This window comes from Symphalangus syndactylus, chromosome 16 (assembly GCF_028878055.3).
Source record: "Symphalangus syndactylus isolate Jambi chromosome 16, NHGRI_mSymSyn1-v2.1_pri, whole genome shotgun sequence".
NCBI lineage: Eukaryota > Metazoa > Chordata > Mammalia > Primates > Hylobatidae > Symphalangus > Symphalangus syndactylus.
This window is the reverse complement of record NC_072438.2, coordinates 45,182,409-45,202,475: the sequence shown is the minus strand read 5'-3', so window position 1 is coordinate 45,202,475 and position 20,067 is coordinate 45,182,409. Positions and strand designations below refer to the sequence as shown.

General features: G+C 42.4%; 1 long non-coding RNA gene across 5 annotated transcripts; it reads left to right on the top strand.

The window, feature by feature from the left end:
* The first annotated feature begins 13,039 nt into the window (after nt 1-13,039).
* LOC129464357 (uncharacterized) lies at nt 13,040-18,451 on the top strand. 5 transcript variants are annotated; one of them, XR_010116339.1, is made up of 4 exons: nt 13,048-14,699; nt 15,841-16,527; nt 16,943-17,164; nt 18,047-18,451. It is a non-coding gene; the product is annotated as an uncharacterized lncRNA (long non-coding RNA). The 5 variants fall into 5 exon arrangements; XR_008651560.2 differs by having other exon boundaries at nt 13,049-14,699; nt 16,943-17,160; XR_010116340.1 differs by having other exon boundaries at nt 13,053-14,699; nt 17,049-18,451.
* The last annotated feature ends 1,616 nt before the right edge of the window (nt 18,452-20,067 follow it).

Sequence of the window (20,067 nt, the reverse complement as noted above, 5' to 3'; positions counted from 1 at the left end):
GACAATTGGTAGCTTGATCAGGTGCGGCTGGGGCCTGTCCTGGGGCTGGGGCTGGGCTGGGGCTGGCCCGAGTGGTGGCAGTCTCTTAAATGCAAGCCTTTCCATTGGTTTGGCTGTACTCCATACAATTACTCTGGCTAGATGACTCGACTTTAAGCAAAGTGAAACAGTCTGGGAACCACAAACAGGATGCCTGGCAATTAGCTGCCATTTTACAAAAGTGGGTCTTAGGGCCATCAATTAGCATTTTCTAGGAAGGCGACTACCTGCCCACCATCACCGCCAGCAGCGAGTGGTGGCCAAAGTCCTTCCATGGTAGACCAAGTGCTGAAATGTTTGATTTTACTGAAAATCATGACCCTAATCTGCCTGAAATTGGATCAGTGTTTTACTACTCATCATGTCACACAAGTGGTGTGTAACAGCCTAGTTGTTTTTTTTTAGCTTTGTTGAAGTGATCTATTTTATGGCTTGCTTTGAGGCCAGAATTAAGCTCTTAAGTGCTATATGAAAAGAAATCTAAGCAAAATTAATCTGATCTGATTTGATTATCTGCTGAATCTAAATACATCTTTCTTACATTGTTCTTGCTTCAGTGGGGGTAATTAATTAGTGATTCCATTAGGTGTTTGTGGAAAAACAAGGTTTGGAGGTAATCCCATGCCAAACAAATGCCCAAAATGAAATATAAGAGCTCTTCGTTTTATAACCTTTCTCTTGGTAAATGTACACTTTGCTCTAATGTAGCCAAGGACCTGGGGCAAAGTAGGAAATCAGGGGAAATGGAGAGTGAGATTTTAGCAAACAGGTTCACAATGTGTGCCAAGCTCTGAAAGAGAGGGTGGGGAGGAGGGTACCATGAGTGTTGTGAGGTTGGACTTAAACAGATTTCCTTTTTGCTGTTTCTTTCTAGATGGATTCTGCTTGCTCTGCCTCTGGATTGTAAGACACAGTCATTTAGCTCCCATTAAACATGTCACTGCTAACAGTGAGCAAAAATAGAAATCACTCTCAGTTGAAAAGGGAGGGAGACGAGTAGGAAAATTTGGGTTGGTTTAATGGAACCTCACCCACTCCTAATGTTCTCCATGCCAAATGAGCAAGTGTCTGTAAGCAAAATGCTGTGAATACGGACGTACATCAGGAATGGGCACAGGATTGCAGGTCTGGCTTTAAAAGTACATGATACTGTACGTGACCCCAGCTTTTGGAAAAAAAAAAAAAAACACGCATAGAAGGAGGAGACACACCAAAGTATTAGGTGATTATGAGTGGGATATAAAGTAATAGGTTTATTCTTTATATTTTTCTAAGTTTCCACTTTTTCTATAGCAGTACACACACACACACACACACACACACACACTGGCTCAAAAGCAATAATGAAAATGTTAGAAAGCTATCTGAGAATAAATAAAGAGAAACTGTCCTTGAGGAATCTTGGCTTTCAGAAGCAAAAAGGTCAGGGAAAGATCTGTTCTTCCCCAACCTGTGAATAAAATCTTCATCCAGTAAAGCAGTACTGTGATGAAAGGAAACAAAATAATGCTTCTGGTTTTCCTCTAGTCAGATTAAGTGCACAGACTCCGGAGCCAGATTGCCTGGAATGGAATCCAGCACTGCCAATTACTAGCTAATTAATCCCTCTGAGCCTCAGTTTCCTCATTGGTAAGATTGGGGATAAAAATAGCACCAAATTTATAAAGTTATCGTGAAGATTAAATGACTAATTTGTGTATCTTTAAAATAGTGGCTGGCACATGATAAATGGTAAATAAGTCTTAGGTATTTATTTTAATAATAATCTTATTAATATTATCATTACCAAATAGAGCTTATTGAAACAGTGCCACAGTCTACTACTTTATAGATATTGCTAACTCATTAACATTGAATTTGGGAAAATGGTTACAATAATATTTACCTTGTAAGCATTGATCAGAGCTAATGCAAGTCAAGTGCCAAGAACAGTCTCAATGGATTTTGAGAAATGGTTAGTATCATTTCTAATTTGAGTAAGTATGTTTTGGGCCAAAAGTTTTCAAGCACTTACTATGTGATGGGCATCATGTTCATTTCTTTATGGCCCAGAATGTGGTCTATCTTACTGCATGCTCCATGTAAGCTTGAGAAGAATATGTATCCTGCTGTTGTTGGACAGAATATTCTGTAAATGTTAATTAGATCAAGTTGATTGATAGTACTGTTCAGGTCAACTCTGTCCTTACTGATTTTCTGCTGGCTGGATCATCAATTACTGACAGAGGAATGTTGACATCTCCAACTCTAATAGCAGGTTTATCTATTTTATCTTTCAGTTCTATCAGTTTTTGCTTTGTGTATTTTGATGCTCTATATTAAGTGTGTTCATCACTTTTTATTCATTTCCTCATGTAATTTCCACAAAATCAATATGAGGCATTGGTTAGTGGAAGATGTACAAATTTAGGTTAGAGAAATAGTTTGTCCAATGTCATTATAGATGGTAAATGGCAGAGCCACGTTTTGAACTCAGGTCTGTCATAGACCATGACCATCTAAGCTACCAAGTCCATCACTCAATATAATGCCATAGGCCAGAGATTTTAATTGCTGAGAAATGGAAAATAAAGTTTGTGACATATATATAAAGCATGTGCTGTATTCATACAATGGTGGTTATGAAAATATGAAATAAGGAAAAAAATATGAACCTGATAAGGTTCACTGATTTGAGTTGAGGATCAAGGAAGCTGATGAGAGATGCAACTCTCAACATGGAACTGAGCATGTGTGGTCCTGTATGCATTTTTTTCTCCTACTTGGCTCGGCTGTCTTCAACTGTCTTTGTGTTCACTGGGTCCTTCTTTCACACAGTCTCAGGGAACTGTCTACGTTCATGGGGGAGACCCATTAGCTCCAGTGGGGCTGGTTGCCTCAGGAAGTGGAAGTTCAGCTATGGCAGTTAGAGACAGAATCGATATGGTTTTTTCCCCAAGGGTTGGCCTACTTGGTTGGACTGCTCAGGGAAATTCTGAGTTTTTTTCTTTTGGGGGCCACAGGGTGGAGTTGGAGAAGGAGGGTCATGAATCAGGATTTGGCTGGGCAGGCTCTGAGTCACTTATCTTCTATAGATAGCACCCAGCATGCCCGGGGACTAGGAAGCTACATCACCAACATTTCTAGCTGTCAGCATCAGGGTGTTAGCTGGTTGTTTACCCTTTAGCACCAATTAGTGTTCACCTGGATGTTTTAATGTGAATACTTTTGAAATCTCTACTGTCAAGGTACTACTCAGCAGTTTAGGTGCCACAAGAAACTGGCTATATTTATGTCTAAAAAGTTTTACAGTGCCTTTTAAAATGTTCTCACCAAAACACTCAAGATTGTATCAGCACTAAGTATGTCACCCACATGAATATCCTTGGAGTCTCACCGTGGATAACGTGATTAAGGAACATAATGTGTGGCCGCCCAGCCCATCGGGAGCTTCATCAGCCTGACTCTTTAGGTGACTTCCTGGGAGGGAGCAGCATCAACACCCTTCAAGATGGCTTCTGTCTTGGCCCAAGTATTTTTTTCTGCCAATAGTAGGACCTACTATGGGGGAAAGTGGAAATATTATTATTTTTTTAATTAGTAAAATTTCTTTTTTTAGAGCAATTTTAGATTCACAGTAAAATAGAGCAAAAAGTACAGAGATTTCTCGTATACCCTTGTTCCCACATGTAAACCACCTCCCCAAATACAGACATCTCATATCACAGTGGTACATTTGTTACACTTATCAGTCCAGATTGGCACATCATCACCCAAAGTTCATAGTTTTCTTTAGGGGTCCACTCTTGATGGAGTACATTCTATGGGTTTTGACTAATGTGTAATAGCATGTACCCAGGATTATAGTATCATACAGAAAGTTCCACTGCCCTAAATGTCCTCTGTGATCTGCTAATTCATCCGTCCCTCCCACCTACAGCTAAAGGTTTCTTTCTCTTTCTCTCTCTTTCTTTCTTTCTTTGTTTTTTGAGACAGAGTCCCCCTCTGTTGCCCATGCTGGTATGCAGTGGTGTGATCTCGGCTCACTGCAGCCTCCACCTCCTGGGCCCAGCAATTCTCCTGCCTCAGCCTCCTGGGTAGCTGGGATTACAGGCATGTGGCACCACGTCTGGCTAATTTTGTATTTTTAGTAAAGGTGGGATTTCACCATGTTGGCCAGACTGGTCTCGAACTCCTGACCTCAGGTGATCTGCTCGCCTTGGCCTCCCAAAGTGATGGGATTACAGGCGTGAGCCACAGCGCCCAGCCGTGAATATATACATTTCATTAATGGGCTAAGGAAATTTCTCCCTAGAGAGAAGACCTCAGGTGTGTTTCTGGCTGCCTATCTCCCTCTCCTTTCAGCCGCAGAGGAGGAGGTGGTGGTGGTTGGTGGTGGTGGAGGGAGAAGATGAGAATCTCCCATCATTTTCCCTAACTGCTCTGCTCCCTCTGATCTCTCAGCCATCTTGGTCCAGGGAAGGCAAATCCTTATCCCCTGGAAAATGTGAGATGCAAACAACGATAAACACTCCAACCTCTCTCCAACGCTCTAGAACAGAAAAAAAAAAAAAAAAGTAAACTATCAAGATTCACACATTTGCAAGAACCAGATCCTGTTTACAAGCACAGCTAAGTCTGGACAGGGCCTGGCTCCTCTGGCTCCCTTTATAAAGCTTGGCCCCACAGCACCACCCATCCTTATCCTTTTTTGTATAAATTCTGCTTCCTTTGAATGTAAGATAAAAAATTCAGGCACCTATTACTACAGATTTGCAATAAAAAACAGCAACAACAACAAAACATTTAAACCAACAGCAGCAATAGGAGGTCAGAAGAAGTAGGTCACTTCTTATAGGTCCTTCTCTGGGATGAAAAAGTGAAAGTCATCAGCATCTGCCTTTTTTCACAATGTGACCCAAGTTTTCTGCTCTTGTCATAGTCTCTGTATTCAAAGGCCTTATGGCAAAACGTGTAACCTTACGTTTAAAGCTGACATTCACAAGCACTCACTACATGAGTGCACTCTGCTGAGCACTCCATTCTCATTTCCTCATTAAGTTTCACAGTATCCCTCTGGGGCTTGGGAAGAGGTGCCTGTGATTGGTTTTGCCACTTTATAGATGAGCAAATAGAGGCATAAAGCAGTTGGGGAACTTGGACAGAGTCGCCAGGGCTGATCCATTGTAGACTTAGGTTTTGAACCAGATCAGTCAGTCTTTTTGAACTTTTGAACTGAACCAGCCTGAGTTTGCACTCTTAACTACAACAAGATGGCAGCATGGTCTATTAATGGAAGGTCTTAATAGTGCTCTCCAGGGAAGGTCATTGAGGTTAAAGTTGAGAGTTCAGGACCTAGAAGAAGCTGATGGAGATCTTGACTAGCAACTCTGATTTCCGTTTCTTTATTCTTTTGTTTCCCCACCTCCAACTCAGACATTTTAGCAGGACCATCTCTATGGAATTCGTGGAGCCCTGTGAGCTAAAAATGCGGCACTCCTTGTTCAAAAATGATTAAACGTTTCAAAATGGTGACTGTGAAGGTGGTCTTGCATCTAGCCCTGATTTAAGTTGGTTAGTATGTTCTTCCAGCATTTTTGTCTCTGGAACGCTCTAAATAACCCCCATTTGGGATGTTCCCCCGCCCTCCAGCAGGAGGGTCCAGGAAGCGGGTCTCTAGGTACTGCCAAGTTCCTATTGGTCCTAGTTGCCTGTGGCCCAAAACATGAGGCCCAAAAAATGTTGCCATAATCACGCCTGCAGAAAAGTGATGCTGCACACATTTTAAACGGAAACAGTTAGTAAAGTTTTTGTTTCAAGTAAATAGTCAGCAATATCTAACTCAATGGACTCTGTAGATGAAATGGCCCAACTTAATCTCTTCCCCAATACAGTAGTCCTCCTTTATTTGCGGTTTCATTTTCCGAAGTTGTGGGGGGTGGATACTGTATTTGGGGAGACATTAAGTTGGCCATTTACCTGCAACCAACCACAGTCCAAAAATATTAAATAGACAATTCCGGAAATAAACAGATCTTAAGTTTTAAATTGCACACTGCTCTGAGTGGCACATTGAAATATCTCTCCATCCTTCTCCCTCCTGCCTGGGAAATGAGTCATCGCTTTGTCCAGCGTATCCATGCTGTCTATGCTACCCACCTGTTAGTCAATTAGCAGTCATCTCAGTTATCAGATCAACTACCCTGGTGTCAGAGGGCCTGTGTTCAAGTAACCCTTATTTAACTTAACAATGGCCCCAAAGCACAAGAGTAGTGACACTGACATGTTGTAATTGTTCTATTTTATTATCAGCTATTGTTGTTAATCTCTTTCTGTGCCTAATTTATAAATTAAACTTTATTATATGTATGTATGTATGTATAGGGGAAAAAAACAGTATACATAGGGTTCAGTATTATCTGTGGTTTCAGGCAACCACTGGAAATCTTGGAACATATCCCCCAAAGAGAAGGAGAGATTACTATAGCTAAAAGAATAAAATACATATCCACTTATTATATTTAGTTTATGCAAAACCTCTTTGGGTTCATAAAGAAGGAACAATTTGGGGGGCAGTGGTCCTGGCTCTGAGTTCTTCTGTAGGGCTGGGAGGATGGTTTAAGGCACCCAGAGGCATTTTCACATGCAGAGCCTTAGGCATGCACCAGCTTCGCTCCAGGAAAGGGCGTCTTCTGCCAAGACAAGACCTGGGAAGGGTGTGGGCCCCACCCACTAGGCAATGCTTCAGGGCAGTCTTCGGGCCTAGCAGGCAGCTGGGTCAGACTCTCCCTGTGCAGGGCAAACTGGTCAGGGGAGATTGCAGAAGGCCTGCAGAGACGTGCTTCAGAGCAGACTGTCCACACTGTCAGGGTGGAGACCCCTAAGGGTCTCAGGAGAGCAGGGCAGGACCTGGGTGGAGTCAGATCACAGATGCAGATCTGTAGGCCCTATAGCTAATAATAATATTTAACACTGATGGAGCAGTTAGTATGTGCCAGGCACAGTTCTCTAAGCATTTGATGTGCACCAAATAATTCAGTGGCTCTCAAACTTGAGTATGCATCAGAATCAAGGCTTGTTAAAACACAGATGGCCAGGCCACCTCCAGAGTTTTTTATTCAGTAGCTCGTGTGTTCTCTCTCTCCTTTCTAAAGCCTATCTATTACCATGTTTTGTTTGGATCACTTCCCTCCCAGGACATCTTCCCTGCCTGTGCTAGCTCTGTTGTTTCTCCTCTGAACTCTTCTGCCTCAAAGTGTATTGATTAGGGGCATGGCTAGATCTGGGTTTGAATCCTAGCTCTACCATTTACCAGTTCTATGACCTCGAACAAGTGATTTTTATTGCTCTGTGCCTCCACTTTTCTCATATGAAAAATGGGAATTATGCTACCTACTTCATAGAATTGTTATAATAATTAAATGAGTATATACATGGTATAATAACAGCATAAGAAATGTTTTATATGTATGTATATATAACATTTATATATGTATAATATACACATTCATGTAATTTGTAGAACAGGGTAAGAAGTTGAATTTTACTTCTAATTTAGTTGTGATGTTATTTCCTTATTCTTCATGAAAATTAGAACTATAATAGTTAACACATATTGAAGTGTCTTTACTATTTTTTTTTTTTTTTTGAGACGGAGTCTTGCTCTGTGACCCAGGCTGGTGTGTAGTGGTGCAATCTCGGCTCACTGCAACCTCTGCTTTCCGGGTTCAAACGATTCTCCTGCCCCAGCCTCCTGAGTAGCAGGGATTACAGGCACTCTCCACCACACTCAGCTAATTTTTTGTATTTTTAGTAGAGATGGGGTTTCCCCATGTTGGCCAGGCTGGTCTTGAACTCCTGACCTCAGGTGATCCACCTGCCTTGGCCTCCCAAAGTGCTGGGGTTACAGGCATGACCCACCATGCCCGGCCGTGTCTTTACTATTAAATCCTGCGGTGATGGGATCTGAGAAGGGAATCCAGGATAAGAAGTGACCGAAAGGATGCTGGAGAAGGGGGTGGAGCTGCTAACCCAGATAGGAAGGCTTTGGCCATTCATTGGTTGAAGGAATGCCAATCATGTCTGCTCTGCCAATGAGCAGCTCATTAGAGGCTTCTTTCAGAAAAGACAGGGAGCAGATCCTGGAGAGGAGACCTTAAAAATGAAGAGACGGAAAATCCTCTGGCAGACAGAAGGGATGATGTATTGCAAACAGGTTCTGGAACATAGATGTCAGTCAAAACAAGCCTGTGCTGCCACGTGAATGACCAAACCAAGATTCCAGCTTAGAAGAATATGGGGAAAAGCTACCTCCCTCTGAAGAATAGAAATTAGATTAATAACCATTTCAGGCCAGGACATTTGTTCTGGCAAATCCAACAGACAAGAGAAAAACAAGTCGTGGACTTGTCATGGACAAGGTCAATGCCTAGAGTTAATTTAGCATCATAGAGCTCGCAAGGTGTGATGGGTCATGGAGGCTGCTGTGTGGTCACCAAACACTGGCCTGGAGCTCAACAGGGAAGACTTCTTGGGGACAAGACAGGGCGGTGTTTTTTCATCCCAAGGATCAAGGATCATGACAAGAAGGGTGTTACAGGCAGGACCAGCTACATAATTTGTAGGATCCAGTGCAAACTAAAAATGCTCTTGTTCAAAGAGCAGGATGAAAGATGTGTTAAAGGTATTAAAATATAAGACATTTTTCTTCCAAGGTCTCTCTGTGAATCTGTTGTAATATTTTTGTAATATTAATATAAATATATATTTATATTAAAATATAAGACATTTTTCTTCCAAGGTCTGTCAATCTGTTGTAAATATTTTGTAATATTTTGTTTTTGTAATATATTTTGTTTCACTGTTCTACAAATTACAACACATTTAATATTGTGTTGCACACAGGGACACTTTTATTAGGGCAGTTACTGACTGTCAGTTACCTGTCCCCTGACTTGGAACACATGTACACTTGGCCCATCTGTTCCCAGGTTCTCCCTCCCAGCCACCACCAGACTAACACATCATCCCTGGCCAGGAACAGGCAGGTCGAGGCAGACATCTCCCCTTCCCACAGATCTGCCACCTCTGCCCATGGTGGACAGGCTGATCCCCGAGGGTATTGCAACCTCCACATGAGATGTATGGTAGGAACATGGATCAGGGCTAGGTGAGAGGCTCATCCTGCAGAATCACCTGCCCATCACATGTATTGTAGTGCTGCCAACCTGGGGCAGGGATGGCTGCGGCAATGCTCGCCCCAAGACTTCGCAGGGCACACATGCAGACACCCAACCATTCCCACATCAATGCCCAGACTCCTGCTTGGCCAGAAGACAACAGTGGTCACTGAGTGGGTGCAGCCATAGGGAGGCCAGATTCAGCTGTTGCTCTTCTGGTCTAGGTGGGACCCAGGGTACCAGAGGAAGAAGTAGGTGGCCGGGCACCCATCTCTGGGAGGCAGTGGGGCATTGGGAAGCTGGATGGTTTGTGAACAAATCCTCTGAGCCACCCTTTTTCTTGGATTCTTCATTGTCCCATTGAACTTAAGTTTCACAATACAAATTCAAAGATAACATTTTTAAGAATTTTAATACAGTGACTGTAGAGCATTAAGCCCCAAGCTCCAGGCCCTTCTGAGCATGGGGCTCTCTGCAACTGCACTGGTCAAACGCCCATGAAGCTAGCCCTGGTTGCAAATGAGGGAACTTAGCTCAGGGCCGGAGAAGAGAGTTTAGGGTGAGCAGGGGGACCAGGGAGTAGTTCTGAGAGAGACTTGGTCTCTCACCGGATAGGAAAGATGTATCAAGCCACATCTACTTTAGAGGAAAAAAACCTGAATATTTTACCTTAGCATCCATCCCAGATAGGCAGGGTAAAGGGGCAAAATTTGGGAGTTTACCTTGTAAGCTGTGCTATTAATCTCAGTTCAGGTAAGCATGGCTTAGCAACATATATACTCAGTGAGCTCATCAACATTTAGTCTCCTGGGAAACTGTATTCTTGTTTCCTTTCTTAGTTTGATTAGTAAAAGTTTCTTCAGAGGATTGCCAATCTTGATTTGGCCAGACGAAAAGGACAATGATTTTTTCTACATTCAGCTGGGTATACAGGGCCTCAGTGTCTCTCTGGAGGCAACGTGCAGGGGAAGACGGGCACTGAATCATCCCTAGCACTGGGAGATCAGAGTGGCTGGATGGATAGTGTGGGAACCCTAGAGGCTATGAGTGCTGCTCTGTCTGGCCTGGACAGCTCACTCCCACCGGCATATACAAGGGGCAACAATCACAGAAGAAGAATGGTTTTCAGCGTTCCCAAACAGATCACACATGGGTGAGCATTCTCCTTCCCAGAAGTCATCTTGAGGCTTGTGCACACACTCTAATATCCTGAAGGTTAGTGTGGTAGAGGAGAAATCTTATGGACTTTGAAGGGAGTCAGACCTAGCGTAGAATCGTGGCTTTGATGTGTTTATAATCCCTCCCTCCTTCCCTTGCTTCCTTCCTTCTCCTTTTTGCTCCCTCCCTTTCTCCCTCTCTCCTCCCTCCATTCATTCACCAAATAGTTAGTGAATTTCTACTTCATACTAGACTGTGCTAAGTGCTGTGATACAGTGGTGAACAAGGCAGACACACAATCCCTTTTCTGATGAAGCCTACCCTGGGGAAGGCATTGAACAATTATTATGCAGAGGATGCATATAATGACAGGCAACTAATGGGTGCTGTAAAAGGATGTTGTGAGGGGATTCAGCTAGATGGAGGCATCATGGACAAGGTCCTCATCTCTTCATTGACCTCTACCCTAAATTGTGAGAATTAAAGATAATGTAACATCTCTACCACCATGCCTGGTCCCTGATGACGTGTGAGTATTCAAATCAGCTTTGGGATCCTTACTGGGGAACTGTCACCAGAGTCCATTTCAAGCTGCACTGATGGTCATTTCTTTATTATCCTCCATTATCTCTTTTTGTACCAATTATCTTTGCACCTTGCTGCCCCTCTAAGATTTGGATTCCCTGGAGGGCAGAAACAGGTAGTTACCCTCTTTGAGTCTCCAGAGTGCCTAAAAAAGTGCCCAGCATATAGTAGCTGCTCAGCAAATGTTGCTGGATTAAAATAAATTGAATAATAAAAATGAGAAAGAATCCCAGAGAAAGGGAACCAAAAAGAGAACTTTTTATAGGGAGACACTGTAACCAATTCTGCCATTCTGACATTTTCTTTATAACCTCTTGGGAGAATAAAAACTAACACATACTACACTCCTTGTTTCATCTTTTCCTTTGTTATTAGGCAGAGAGAATTAATGAGAGGAAGAATATTTAGTTAGGGTTTTACTCCAAGGGCTTCTTCTTAATTATGTGGTGAGGCATTAATTAAAAATCTAATTAATCATAATAAGCTGTTGCTGTTGTACTCACCAGTAAGGTGCAGGTTTTCTGAGAAAAAGAAGCTACAGGAGCTCTGAGCTGTGTGCAAAAATATATCTAAATAGATGGTGAATCTCTGAGCAGGAAATCCTTCTGGTGGGCCAGTTGTGATTACCTCTTCCAGGCTCATATACAGAGATGGGCTTGTCGTGGAGTGAATGAAGCTGGAGCTTTGGGCCCCTCACTTATGTAGGTCTTTCCAAGGCTGTGGTAGGGGTCCTCCAGGCATATTTGATCATATATGTATGATATGGTTTGGTTCTTTGTCCCCACCCAAGTTTCATCTTGAATTGTAATCCCCACATGTTGAAGGAGGGACCTGTAATCTCCACGTGTTGAGGGAGGTAGGTGATTAGATCAGGGGGCTGGTTCCCCATGCTCTTCTCGTGATAGTGAGTGAGTTCTCGCAAGATCTGATGGTTTTATAAGCGTCTGGAATATCCTCTGTTTGCACTTTTCTCTCTTGCCACCAAGTGAAGAAGGTCCTTGTTTTCCCTTTGCCTTCTGCCATGATTGTAAGTTTCCTGAGGCCTCCCCAGCCATGTGGAACTGTGAGTCAATTAAAACTCTTTCCTTTATAAATTACCCAGTGTTGGGCAGTATCTTGATAGCAGTGTGAGAATGAACTAATACTATATATATAGTATTAGTACTTGTAAGATATTTTCACACAATAAAACTGGGATTTCCCTTACTAATATGTCTCCTAGGAAAAGTCTAGGGTAGAAGATGGAGCTGAGGAGGGGTGATGTTAATAAGGAGGATAATCTCGATGATGATAATGTAGGTGTGACAGGTTGGAGAGGGAATGGAAACAGGAGCTGCATACAACCAAGAGAACGTGTTAGAAAATTGTTTTGGATCAAAATAGATGATCCAAAAAGGCCAGGTGAAAGTGTCTGAAAGTCAGTTCCTCAAAGTCAGAAGGCACATACTAACCTCAGGGGCAGGGTGGAGTTCATGGAGGGGCTTCAGGGCTCCATGAGCATCCTGAAATTGTTTGCAAGTTGTTTGTGTATATGCATTTTTTTTTTTCTGGGAAGAGAAGCTGTGCTCACAAAGTTGGGAAGCGCTGAAATGAGCATGAGAAAGAATGGATTCTGTAAGGTTTTAGTATTTAGGGAAAAAACATATAATGGTAAGAGGGAATAGAATTTATAAGCAAAAATAGTCTGTGACGTAATTTGGTTGTCTCTTCACTAGTTCTTGTTTGAGTCCATGTCTTGGGGCAGGTGCAGTGAGACAGGCTGGCAGCAACCTCCCACTTGGTGGGCGGCCTGGTGTGGGAGAGGGGGTTTCCTCCTTCAACCTGTAGATCAGGAAGAAGGAAACTTAGAGAAACCTCTTAGGCTGCCTCTGTGTGAGGGTCGGCAGGCTCATCTGTGTCCAATCCAATTCACAGGGAGGAGGCCAGAGAATTACAAGGGACAAAGAGAAAGGCGTCCCCTGGGGATCTTTTGTGGTCTGAGTTAACTGGAGATTCCAAGATTGAGGATCATGGCCAAATCTCCTGCATATCATGATTTCTTCCTATGCGTCAAGGCCAGAACCAGGGATTGAAAGAATGGACTGTAAGAAAGATTTTTAAAAAATAAAATAAGATTCTTAGTAACAATGTAATATCTGTTGCCTAGAGATTCATTTTAACTAGAGGTTGAAACTAGCAGGACTGGGTCCCAAAGAGGAAAGAACTCTACTTCTTCTGTAGCCAAGAAGGGGATAGGGTCCTTACCAGCCCTATCAGGACCAGGAGGATTGATCTTAGACACAGGGTGAAGTTAGAACCAGTCTAGGAACCATGGCCAAGCTGAAGCCACAAGGTCAAGGTCAGACTGAAAAATGGGCTGGGAAGAAGGATCCTTGGACTCCAAGGAGGGAGCCAGGGAGTTCATCATTCATGAGGTCAGGGAGTGGCGTTGGATCAGAACCCAAATCTGTAGCCAGAAACCAGGTGCCTGCCTGCAGTTTCCACCTACACACCCACCTGAGCCAGGTGCAGCCACTTCCCTGCCTGCACCTGCATAGCCTGGGCTGGCGGGGCTCAGAGTCTGGTCCCACCCCACTTGGAAGCAAGCAGGAGCTTCCTGCCCATGGGCAAACATGTGGCTCAGACTCAAGTTCTCCTTGCTATTCTTCTCGTGTCTGTGCCTGGCCAGTATGGCCATCTCTTGGACCAGCTGCGTCTCATACTCCTGACCCCAACCCAGTCCAGGGCCTCACATTTTGTCTTGACTTCTCCAGTGCCAGCCTCTTGCACTCTCCCTGTAACCCTGCAGTCCCATCCCCACGTCAGGAAACATGGTCAGACTCCAGTGCTGAAGGAAGAGAATGGCATTAAGGCCACGACTCAGGCAATGTTAGAAAAAGAAGTCAACCCTTCATTCATTCCCTAGTAGTGTCAATAACAAGTTAATTCAAAACCTAAGAAGGCAAAGAGGTGGAGGAACCTATTGGAGGTACAGATTTTGTCACTCTTAGTCCCTGAGCAAAGAGCAAGGGACAGCCAAAAAAATTTCTCTAGCGTTCTGAGACATCAGCCTATTTACCCAGATCATGTGTACACTTCTGAAGAGAGAGTTATACATAAAGAGAGTCTATTCTCTTTCTTCAGCACGGGAAGTATGTGCTCAATCTGGGCAAGGGTTAACCACTTCAGGAGATTATATCAAGCTTGGGTTTAACTTTTAAACAAGATGCTAGAGGGCATGTTTTAACTGTCATGTTGCATTGTGAATTTAGAGTTTGGGTGTGGAAGACCGGCCTCTCTGCTTTATAATCTACACAGGTGTGCAGAGGACTTCAAAGCCTCGTTCTCGAAGGAGGTTACTGAGAATTACCTCTGGGGAAGAAAGAAAGAAATCCCACAGAACAGATGCTGAGAGAAGCAAACTAAACTCTCCTGGAGTTGTTGCCTTTGCATTCATTTTAAAATTTCAAAATCTTTTTCTTGAGATCTTCTTGCTCAAGAATGGGGACTTTCCCATTCCACAGTATGATTTCACATTCAGAAAACCTCTAATCTTTTCTGAAAGTGATTCTAACAGAAAGTTGACCCAGGGAAATTTTAGCAGCATGTTAGGCTGCTGGGTAGAACCCATTTTAGCTCTGTCTTCCAGCCTAGCACACTCCACATTCTCAGACATCACTTCTTGAGAGTGTACTAACCATCAACTATCATTTCCTAATGGAGAAGGTAAAATGCGGTCACTTTAACATTGATTTCTCTTCTCTAACAGCAATGAAATAAGTGAGTATAGTATTTTTAATGAAATGACAGTGCTGCCTAATTGACTAATATTCCACAGGGTGTACAGTTGTGTTTTTCAACAGTGATATTGGGGATGATTTTTGTTAGCATGTGGGAAAAAAAAATTTCTCCTTCCAAATGTCGATATTTGAGTCCTACTAAAAGCTGAGGGGCATGTATGCATTTAGTCAAAAGCATATTTTAGTTCTTGGTATTTTCAATGATTTGTGGCCAATGAATCATGAAAATGAAATCTTAAAATCCCAAGAAACCACCAGAAACCAAGCTAGGCATTTAGCATATTTCATGGTAATTATTTCTACCCCACTTCATGTTGAAAATGTTTGTTTTCCCTGATTTGTTTGCTTTTTCATTTATTGGCATTTTGAGAACTTCCAGATTAAATTGCCTGTTCCTCTGAGGATAGGATAACTGAACCTAGAGCTTGGAAAGTCCTGTTTAGTTCAGTCAGTCCCACTCTTCCTCACAGAACAGGAAAGAGAGCAATACTTCTCATTTCACAGAGGTTTCTCGCTTTTTTTTTTTTTTTTCTAGGAAAGGCTGTTTCCACTATATTGGTTCATCATTGTAATACGTAGTACTTTAAACAATTACAACTTGTAACTCCAATTTCTTGTTAAAGCATCCACCAAGTTTAGTCATTTATTTTCTGGGCAACAACTATAGCAATTGAATTGGTTTAATCATGTGTCATATTACCTTCTAGCTTGCTGTGTAGCTAAGCTATAGATATCCTACTTATTCTTTTCCCTCATTTCATCTTAGCAGTTTTTCCTATTGTTGCTAGTTATTCCTAATTCCTTTTAATTGGGGGGGACTTCTTCCCTTTGTTTTGCAGTTTCTCATGGTAGAGATGCTTAATCAATTATCCTGTGTCCATTTTCCACTTGTCCCTAGTAACAGAGCCCACCGTCAGTTTTAGCAAAATATATTGTTTCACTGTCTTCCTAACCTCCGAAATAGAATTGACACCCCCTAGTCTCCTTTAAAGCTGGCTATGATCATGTGACTAAGCTCTCACTAATGGAAGGTGAGCAGAATTGAGGAGTGATGGGCATAGCTTGTGTTCACTGCCATAAAAGAACGTCATTCCACTTCCTCTCCTTCTTCCTCCCTATAGGGTAGGCTGGAACTTGGATGTGGCATTGGCAGACCAGACATCACCGTACAGACAACAATATCCTATAGGACAGAAGAGCTTGAAAGTAAAAGAAACTTTGGTGTTTGAACAAACCACACATTTGTCCTGGACCACCTGCCTATCACTGAACTGTTACATGAGAGAAAAAGAGATTTCTCTCTTATTTGAACAATTGTATTTTCAAGTCTTTTTGTTACAGCAGCATAACTGATACCCTAACCCTGACAAATACATTTCTTAAACAAAAGGAGGAATGCTACTATCATACTTTATGCTGGTCCAGTCTTACTTGGGGTGCAGTATTCTCATCTGTGAATCACATTTCAAGGGGCCTAAAGACAAAGTAGAGGTGTTCAGATAAGAGCAACATGATTGGTGAGAAATTCAAAGTTGAAGAAACCGGAACAGCAGATTTAGAGTAAGTAGGAATGCCACTTTCAAATGTCTGAGGAATTGGCCTGTGAAAGAATGATTCACTTTGTTCTGTGTAGTTTCAGTAGCTAGAAGTATGGTTCAACGGGAAAACTGATTTTGCTGAAGAGAAAGATTTCTGGCTGTCAGGTCTGCATAGATATTGGAGGCACTGAGTTCTCTGTTCATGGAGATGCTTTTAACAGAGCCTGGATAATAATTTGGTTGGATTTGTAACAACTATGTGTCATACAGGTATGTTACATAAATTGCCTCAAATTCTTAGAACAATGCTGATAATTATATATTTTAATTTCCATTTGATAGAAAGGAAATATTAATCTTAGACCAGTTAAAACTTCTCCAGTTAATAGCAGGGTCCAGGTTTCTTTCTACAGACCACTGGTAAAGCTAATTTACCAAATGGCCTGAAAATTTCTCTCAAATCTGAATTTGATGAGTCCCCTAGAAAATTGTGTTTTCTAAATCTTTCCTTGAATTCTGAAGTATCTGAGCCAGCGACATTTCCTGAAATTGGTGTGCATAATCTCCCAAATTTTAACCTCATAGCCAGTTTGCTTTGGGCCCTCCTTTATGTGTCAGAGATTGCCAGCTGGTCACCAAACCATTTTCTTTCCTTCTTGGCACATCATGAAAATACATTTTCTAGCTTCCCTTGAAGTGAAATGTGAGCAAAAATGATGCCAGCCACTCCCAGACCGGCCCATAGAAACCTCCCATATTCTTTCTTCTGCTGCTGCTGGATATTGACACAGGGGATGACTTTGAAAGCTGAATGTTGAAGATGGCAGAACCTGTCTTTCAGCCTTGATTCCTGAACAAGATGTTGAACAGATCCCATGGTAATCTGGAACTGCCCTGGACTGTGTAAGTGAGTGAGACATAAACTCTTACTATACTTGAGCCATTTTACATGTAACAGCAATTAGCTTTCCTTACTTAATGCTCTTTATCCCCTGCTACTAAATAGCAAGAGTTGTAACTCTAGGTCACAAGACTATGTGAATAGTCATTATATTTGTCAACAACTCTAACAGGCTGAACTTTTTATTCCTCAGTTATTTAAAATTGTGGTAAAATACACATAACATAAAATTTACCATCTTACCCATGTTAAGTATACAGTTCAGTGGTATTATATACATTTGTAGTGCTATATGTTCATCACCACCATCCACCTCCAGAACTCTTTTCATCTTGTAAAACTGAAACTCTGTGCCCATTAAACAGTAACTCCATTCCCTCCTCCGCACCAGCCTCTGGCAACCACCATTCTACTTTCTGTTTCTATGGTTTTGATTATTCTAAGTACCTCATATAAGTGGAATGATGCACTATTTGTCTTTTTATGCTGTTGGCTTATTTCACTTAGCATACTGTCCTCAAGGTTCATCCATGTGTCAGAATTTCCTTCCTTTTTACAGCTGAATAATATTCTATTGTATGTGTGTACCACATTTGTTTTATGTGTTCGTTCATCAGTGGACACTTGGGTTGCTCCCACGTATTAGCTATTATGAATGATAGAGTTTGGGTGTGTGTCGCCACCCAAATCTCATATGGAAATGTAATTCTCATATTGGAAGTAGGGCTTGGTGGGAGGTGATTGGATCATGGGGGTGGATTTCTCATGGATGGTTTATCACCATCCCCCTTGGTACTGTCCTTGTGACAGTGAGTACGTTTTTGTGAGATCTGATCATTTAAAAGTGTTTGGCACCTCCCCCGCTCCTTGCTTTTCTTTTTTTGCCAGAAATGTGGCTGCTCCCTGTTTGTCTTCCACCATGACTGGGATCTTCTTGAGACCTCCCTGGAAGCAGATGCTGCTATGCTTCCTGCACAGCCTACAGAACCAAAGCCGATGAAACCTCTTTTCTTACAAATAACTGAGTCTTAGGTATTTCTTTATAGCAGTGCAAGAACAGCCTAATACAATGAACTATGCTGCCATAAACATGGATGTACAAATATTTATTTGAGATGCTATTTTCCGTTCTTTTTGTTGTATACTCAGAAGTAGAATTGCTGGATCATATGGCAATTCTATTTTTAATTTTTTGAGGAACCTAGGCTAAACTTTTTGAAACTGCATATATTGAACCAGTTTTATTTTTACTAAAAAAGCAGAACTTTAATACAATCTAATCTATTTCTTCCATCTCTCACTCTCTTGACCTCTCCATAACCCTGTCCAACTGATAAAGAGGAATCAACTTCTTTATACAACAATGGCAGAGAAGTTCTACAATATGGAGTCCTGTGATAAAAAGTAATGCCAAAAGTTTGTCCAATGGTGACTTATGGTTCAGTCCACTCATTTTTGGTTTTAGATTCTTCAGTGTCCTTCTTTTATGTGTTTCTAAAGTTACAAACTACCAGGAAATTTCTCATGGGAAAAAAAAAATCTGTATCTTCGCATTATTTTACAAATCGGAAGACTTAGAACATGTATATCAAAACCAGCTGGCGGCCCAGCACAGTGGCTCACGCCTGTAATATCAGCACTTTGGGAGGCCAAAAGGTGGATTACCTGAGGTCAGGAGTTCGAGACCAGCCTGGTTAACATGGCAAAAACTCGTTGCTAAAAATACAAAAATCAGCTGGGCGTGGTGGTGCATGCCTGTAGTCCCAGCTACTCAGGAGGCTGAGGCAGGAGAATCACTTGAACCCTGGAGGCCAAGGTTTCAGTGAGCTGCAATCGTGCCACTGCACTCCAGCCTGGGTAACAGAGCCAGACTCCATCTCAAAACAAACAAACACACACACAAACAAACCAACAGCTGGCCCTGGGGGGTCTTCCTTAGACAGGTCATACCTTCTCCAGTCCTACAGACCCAGAGCCCCTTTTGATCTCTAACGCTGATGTGCACGTCAAATGCCACGTGTCTTTGTGACATGGCTTTTTCTAAAGCTGGTCCTACAGGCTGTTTGTACCTGTGATCCCTGGAATCACTGTGGTAAAATCAATGATTAACAAGGAGCTACTCTCCGGCCCTTTCCTGAGAGCTTGTTTTGAAGAAGTTAGAACTGTTTGCAAGGCAGTACACCCTTCCTGGGAGTTGGCAGGAAGAGCCAGGGAATCTTCCCATTATTGAGCACTGATCTTCCTTGTGGGGGCATATACCTAGCATACCAAAATTTACCCTCTGCAGCCCCCAACTTCCTGTCAGTAACACAAATGTAGGACTTAAGTGAAGCTTTGCAAAAAAGGAGGATAGGATTTATTGTTCTGTTTTTAATTGAAAGCCCAAATAGCGATATTGATTGGTTTGATTCCACCAGAGAGTTAAACAATTTCCTTCCACATCCCCAAATCCCCAACTATGCAGAGCTGCAGTGGTCACCACCAGCCTCCTCAATGTTGTGCAGGTCCAGCTGACACACCCACCAGCTGGTAACCAGCAGAGCAGAGGAGGAGCAGGCACAGGACCTTCACCTTTCCCACCAGGCGTGGCAGCCAGTCAAGGTGGGCTCCAGGCTCTGATGCAGGCATGAGAGGATGTTGCAGCAGATGTGCTGCTTGCTTTTAAAGCTCTGGAACACAACAAAGACGAGGTTTTCTGCAGATGTGTGCATGGTTTTCATATAGAAAGATTTCCTTTTTCCTAAAGTCTAGAAAACAAGTAAATACCAAGTGAATCACTGACCTCCCAGAAACTTTTCTATGCTCATGGTATGCACTGGTGGAGGGAGGTGACTGAGGCAGGGCAGCCGAGCTGAGTACTTAAAGCTGGTTTTGCCCAATGTGTGGTATGGGTACTCATAAAGTAAGCA